We start from the raw sequence: 7,359 nt of genomic DNA, 5'->3' as shown, positions 1-7,359 counted from the left end.
AAAACATAGTAGTAAATCAGAAAACTGTATATACAAATTATTTGACAGAAAACTAAGTGCACAGGCACTGAAGAAATTCTTTAGCATATTCAGAACAAATAAACAGACTGGCAAAAAAAAAATCATACATACTGAAGTATTGAACATACAGAATGAGTACAAATCATATTGAAAAATGAGAAAAGTGCACAGGCACTGAAGCTCAATAGAAAACATATTAACACCTAACATAAGTGCACATGCACTGTAGTTCAGAACATATCATTAAAATAAAAAATGTATATACAATATAAAAGACAAGAGTGTACATATACTGTACCTGAGAACAAATCGAAAAAATGTCTTTAGCATTTTCGCAATAAATAAACATAATGGCAAAAAAAATCATATCGACAAGTGACATAAGTGTACTCGCACTGGAGTTCAGCGAATTGAAAAATGTATAGCCATGAACATAAATGATGTCAGCAAAAAAATGATTTCACTATGTGACAAGAATTAGGATAGGAAAGGGAAGGATTGCATCATGGTTGTAGCACTTTAGATTGCACACAGCTGTTCTGAAAGTCCATATCTTTCCACAGAAGTACAACACCAAGTGACATAATTTGAAGTTCTTTTCCCATCAGAATTTATCAGTGTAGCCAAGACACTGAACTGTCGTAGTAATGTTCCATGTTTTCATTTTGGCAGTACATTAGGTACACCAAACAGTGGGACCATAATAACGTCTTCATCGCTCACGGTGGTGGACAGCATGTCGTGTCAACACCACGCTCTTACAAGGCACACCAACGTAGAATTAGTGCAAACTCAAATATAGTGCTCCATGATCACTAGGATAAACAGGACAAATGGACATTGCAGTAATTCAGGGTAGTTAGCTCATGAGGTGAAGGACATTAAGTCACATAATATTGACAATTACAGTCTTCATTAGTAGTTTGCGGCATTCATAGCCCAGTTATTGAACATTTCTGTACCAAGTATGTAGTATTACAGAAAAATGTTCATTAATTGTTTTACATAGAATCAGTAGCCTTCTTTTCCTAGTTACAAAGCATTATGAAATAATCGCATTCTTTTCCAGTTACAAAGCATAGCATAGTTAATTAATCATTTGTCATTCCAATATAGTAAGAATCATTAGCCTTCTCCTAATTACAAAGCATTATTAAACAATCACATTCATTTCTAATTATAAAGCATAGTTAATTAATCATTTGTCATTTCTATATAGTAAGAATCATTAGCCTTCTAATTACAAAGCATTATGAAACAATCGCATTCATTTCCAGTTACAAAGCATAATTAAGAATCATTAGCCTTCTTCTAATGACAGTTAATTAATCATTTGTCATTCTAATACAGTAAGAATCATTAGCCTTCTCCTAATTACAAAGCATTATTAAACAATCACATTCTTTCCCAATTATAAAGCATAGTATGAATCATTAGCCTTCTCCTAATTACAAAGCATTATGAAACAGTCGCATTCTTTTCCAGTTACAAAGCATAATTAAGAATCATTAGCCTTCTCCTAATTACAAAGCATTATTAAACAATCACATTCTTTCCCAATTATAAAGCATAGCATAATTAATTAATCATTTGTCATTCCAATAGTAATAATCATTAGCTTTATCCTAATTACAAAGCATTATTAAACAATCACATTCATTTCCAATTATAAAGCATAGTTAATTAATCATTTGTCATTCCAATATAGTATTAATCATTAGCTGGCATCATGGGTAATCGTATTACAATAAACAGTGGCAGTCCTTGGCCAGTTACAAAGCATTATTTTATATATATATTTTTTTATCATTAAGAAGTCATTACTGAAGTGACATAGTATTCAGAGCTAATCAGTATTACTCAGAACTTTCTCAAACTGGTATCACTATTTGGGACTGGTAATACATTTTTTTTTTTTTTTGTTAGCAATGCATTGCGTTGGGATCGATAATTAATTGCTGAGGCATAACACTTTTTGCTTTTGACCTATTGCTGCAAATGAGGATAGGTAACGTCATTCGTCATGAGTCAGCTGTAGCAAGGTTATGTAACAAGGCAGTATATGTGATCACATTTATAAATGATAAACACAAATGGGTAAAAAATAAAAATGCAAGTACTAGAACAGGTATAATAAGTAACAGTTTTAGTAAGTATCATGACAAGCATCTCCTGGAAAAAATACAAAATGGATTATTGACCTGAAAGAAGAAACGCACACCATGCTGAAAAGTAGTGAGCTTCGAATTAACAGGTAGTGAAATGTGTATAAAAAATGTATTCCATAGCTGTCCTTTCCAAAACTTTCCGCCATCCTACTATGCAATATAACACCTGCTGTCAAAACAAACTGCAACAAATACTTAAATAACTACATAGCATAAATACATTACTTCAACTTTATTCTCATCTGTCATCACCTGTAAAGAAAAACTTCATTATTCATAACAGCATATCCTTCATCATTATTCATCAGCATTCATTATCATCTGCAAAAAAAAAATAATCACTTCATTACTCATTATACAACTATTCCTTATCTCTAGCATATTTCATCACTAAAACTAAGATGTGTAGTTCTGTCTGACAGCCTGCATCAATCACCTTGTATTCTGAAAGAAAAAATTAGTTAAGACTGCTATTCTACGATGAGTATAGTATATTCTTGTTAATGTTTGTTAACCCTGACCCATTTACTCTTCCTCATAAAGTTATTGCATCTTCTTTCGTTTATTCCGTAGGTGAAATTCCCATTTATGTTGAATTTATTTCTTACACGCATCATTTCTTTCTGAAATTGATAAACAAAGATTAATGTCTTGCATTTAAATCATATACCCACTAAATAATGACTGGTTTATGGTGACATAATTAACCATACAGCATAACATGACAGAAAACGTAATATGTCAAAAACATTGACAGTGTTCAGATGCAAAAATGTACACAGAATAATACAATGCAGCAGCAAAAAATGTAAAACAGTCACGATGTTGAGATGTCATAAGGCAAAAAAAATGTCAAAGTCGACTGGTGTGTGTTATATCTTAACTATTTCACAGTACATACAAACAAAACTGGAGTACAATCATATACACAAAAAAATGGAAAATGTGCACGGTCTGATGTGTCACGACAAGAAAAGCGGCCTGCTAACCTTACCTTGCCGGGCACTTGCCAAAAAAATGCGATAATCATCAGTAATTAGTCAGCTAAAATAATTGCATAAGTAAATGGCATCATAGCATGTTACATCATAAAGTGGTTTCACTCAATAAACGGTTTAATGTTTGAGATATGGTGGTTGCCTTTTGATTTTCTAGTTCTCAAAGTTTCGACGTGTACAACATTGGGGTGAGGGATGCTGCGAATCCGATATGGACCTGCGTATAGAAGTTCAAATTTACTGCACTTACCTTTTAATTTGCTGGATAAATAGTGTGTACGCACTAATATCTTCTGTCCAATGTGAAAGTCGCGGCGTCTACAAACCTGTTTTTGCTGTCTTCTCCGGCGCTCTGCGGCACGTTTGATGTTGTTCAGCGCAATGTCAATTATTTCGTGGTGTCTTAGTCGACGACATTTAGGGAAGTTTACTAATTCTTTAATTTTGTTTGGTGGTTCAACGTTTTTTAGTATAACAGACGGAGATAGCATAGTGGATTCATTTGGAATGGAATTAATTACATCTTGGAATGAGAGTATGTATGTATCCCAATCAATATGTCTTTTGTGGCAGTATATTCTACACAGTTTACCAATTTCTTTCATTAATCTTTCACAGGGGTTCGAAGAAGCATGGTACTTGGATATATAGATCGGAGAAATGTTTCTAGCTCGTAACATGCGTGTCCATACGCTACTACGAAATTGAGATCCATTGTCAGAAATTACTTTCATCACATGCCCTACATGAAATAGAAAATGTTTTACAAATGCTTTCGAAACAGTTTTAGCAGTAGCTTTGCGTAACGGAGTGAAAGTAACAAATTTTGAAGTGAGCTCAACAGCGACAAAGATGTAGCAAAAACCTCTGTTAGTTCTGGGAATTGGACCAAAAATATCTACTGCGGCCATATGTCTTAATTTAACAGGTATAATGGGATATGATGGAGGAATATGTGAAGTGGTGTCTGATTTAGCTTTCTGGCAAATTTTACAAGACGCTAAAACTCGTCGTATACGTTTCTCCATGTTAGTAAAATAACAGTTCTGTCTCAGTATAAGAAAACATTTTCGTGCTCCGTAATGTGCGTAACTTAAATGAGTGTACCAGATTAATTTGTTGACCAGTTCGTCAGGAATGCATAGTAACCAATTGTTGCTGTCAGGATGAGAGCGGCGAAACAGAATGTCATTGCGTACAGTGTAGTGGTTTCTAATTGTAACATTATTCTTATCTACCCAAAGGTGTTTAATTTCTTTCCACACGTTGTCTTTATTTTGCTCTTTTGCTATGTCCTGTAATGACGATGAAATAAAGTTTTCAAATGCAACTTGCTGAATGTACATGACACTGAAATTTGTTTTGCAGAAGTTGGTTGCTACGTCTTGCTGATTGTTGCCGAGAGAACGCGATAGTGCGTCTGCTATAACATTTTGTGTGCCGGGAATGTGAACTATTGTAAAATTAAATTCTTGTAAATAAAGTTTCCATCTACTTAATCTGTCGTGAGTAAATTTAGCTGAAAGCAAAAATTGTATAGCTCTATGGTCTGTGTAAACGGTGGTATGTCTGCCATAAATAAAGTGCCGAAATCTCGTAAAAGCCCATACAACACATAATGTTTCAAGTTCTGTGACGGAATAATTTCGTTCAGCAGGTGACAGAATGCGGCTTGCAAATGCAATGTTTTTAATTACTATTGAACCATCTTCTTCAATTTCCTGGAAAATGTGTACGCCTAAAGCGGTAAAGAAACTGTCAGTGGCAATGGAAAAATTTCTGGTAAGATCTGGGTGCGATAAAAGTGGAGCATTCAACAAAGCATGTTTCAGATTCACAAATTCAGCGTAAGCTTGCTTATCCCATGACCAAATACTGTTTTTACCTGTTAATTGGCATAATCTGGGTGTGTCTAAAGCAGAGTGATGAATAAATTTACGAAAAAAGTTAATTAAACCCAAAAAACTGCGTAATTGCTTTTTTGTTGTAGGAACAGTAATGTCACGTAGAGCCTGAAGTTTTTCCGGATCAGGTGCAATCCCTTCTGCTGAAATCACGTGTCCAAGAAATTTTATAGAAGTTTTGCCAAAATGCGATGTACTGAGGTTAACTGTAAGTCCTTGTGCATGAAAAGTTTGCAACAGTTGTTCAAGAATCAGATTGTGTTCAGACCAGTTAGCTTCTGCGATAAGAATGTCGTCTACATACGTCGTGATTCTGTCCTTAAGTTCTGTCGGAAGTATTGTGTTCAAACCGCGAATAAAAGCTGCAGAAGAAATAGTTAAGCCGAACGGTAATTTGCGAAATTGATAACAGTCGCCAAAACAGAGAAAAGCAGTATATTTTCTGCAATTCGGATGAAGTTGAATTTGCCAAAATCCCGATTTCAAATCTAGTGTAGAATAAATAGCAGTACCATGAAATTTCTGTAAAAGTTCCTCTAAAGTCTGTGGTCGATCTGTTTCATTAATAATGATGTCATTAATGTGATGTGAATCAAGTACAAGGCGAAGTGAGCCATCTTTTTTCTTAACAATATGTAGCGGGTTTATGTATGGACTAACTGCTGGTTCTATAATTCCTTGGTCGAGCATATCCTGCAATTCTTTTTTAACTTGTTCTCTATGAATATACGGAATAGGATAATGCTTAGCTTTAAATGCATCGTGCTGTTTGACTTGAAATTCATACATAAATCCGGACATAGTACCAGGAATGTTGTCGAAAACTGGAGCTTGCTGTAAAAGAATTTTGTGTAACTGCGTGCGTTCGTCGTCTGTAGTTGCACTGCTCTCTTTAACCTTATCAGAAATCAATTGCATTACGTCGTAGTCAGCTTCGTCTGGAGTATTATAGTTGTGTACGTACGTATCCGTGAACAATGTGGGATTACAGTCTATGTTACGTGTTGCGGAAATGACCTCTGTGCGGTTAATTGTTTGTTCTTCCGCAGATAGTGAGTGCTGAAATTCTAAAGCAAGTTGTACATTTTCATCCTTTAGCATTAAATAAGAATTTTGAAAATCAATAACTGCGTCGTGTTGTACCAGAAAATTCGTACCTAAAATAACGTCTGTTGTCAATAAAGGAACAATCCAAAAATTTGAGTGGAAAGTATGACCTCCAATACAAAATGACAAATGCGTCTGTAATTTAACGTCTACACCTTTACTCGATACTGCTCCCTTCACTTTGGTTTTCCCTATAGGTAATGTCGGATAAGTATTCTCTTTGTTGCACTCGTTAAAAGTCTCCTCATTTATTACTGATATAGGTGAGCCGGAATCAATTACTGCTGAGAATTTCGATGAACCAATCTTAATTTCGATAACAGGATGTGAAATGGTTTTCTGAATAACTGGTCTTTCCTGCAAGAGAGTGTCTCTGATATCGTCAAAAGTAATTACATTTTCGTGAACAACATTTTGCGTGTCTGAAGTAGTGCTTGTATTATTGGAAGATGCGATCTGTACAGTATTTAGTCAGATTCTATCTGACGTGTTATTATTATTAGGAGGATTCTGTGGCATTTCGACTATTTGAACTGTCCTATTACTTCTTCCTGACGTGTTACGCTCTGGATGGTACCTACTGTCGGGTTCATTCATCAGAATATGTTCTTGCGTATGATTTTGCTGTTGGTGAAACCGACTGTTGTTATATGTACGCTGATAATTGTGCTCATCGTTTTTACGTCTGTCGTAATAGTCATTCCTATACGGTGCATTACGATAGGAATTGAAATACTGTCTTCTTTGTACGTAGTTGTTTCCTTGCTGCCGTACGTTACTATTTGTTGGATCTTGGACTATATGCGCACGCGGCGGAACATTAAAGTCTGGTTGACCTTGTGCATTACATTGTTGGTTATGTATTCCAACCGGCTGACTTTCATGCTGTTGTGGTGGAAAACGTCTATTGTTACCAAAATGTGTTTCCTGTTGCTGAAAATTTTGACGATATTGATAATCTGAATTTTGTCTGTGATTTAAGTTCTGGTAGTTGCCGTTCCTAACGCGTCTGTTACTTTTCCTATTGAAATTACGTCCCTGATCATAATTACTGTAAGTTTGTTGACCTTGGTTATTATACGAAAAGTTTTTGTTTACAAAAGAATAATCAGATTGCTGTACTTCCAAGAGCTGTAAAAGATCTCTGAATGCTGAAATGTT

Source organism: Schistocerca serialis, chromosome 2 (assembly GCF_023864345.2).
Source record: "Schistocerca serialis cubense isolate TAMUIC-IGC-003099 chromosome 2, iqSchSeri2.2, whole genome shotgun sequence".
Taxonomy (NCBI): Eukaryota; Metazoa; Arthropoda; class Insecta; order Orthoptera; family Acrididae; genus Schistocerca; species Schistocerca serialis.
This window is presented reverse-complemented; position numbering follows the sequence as displayed.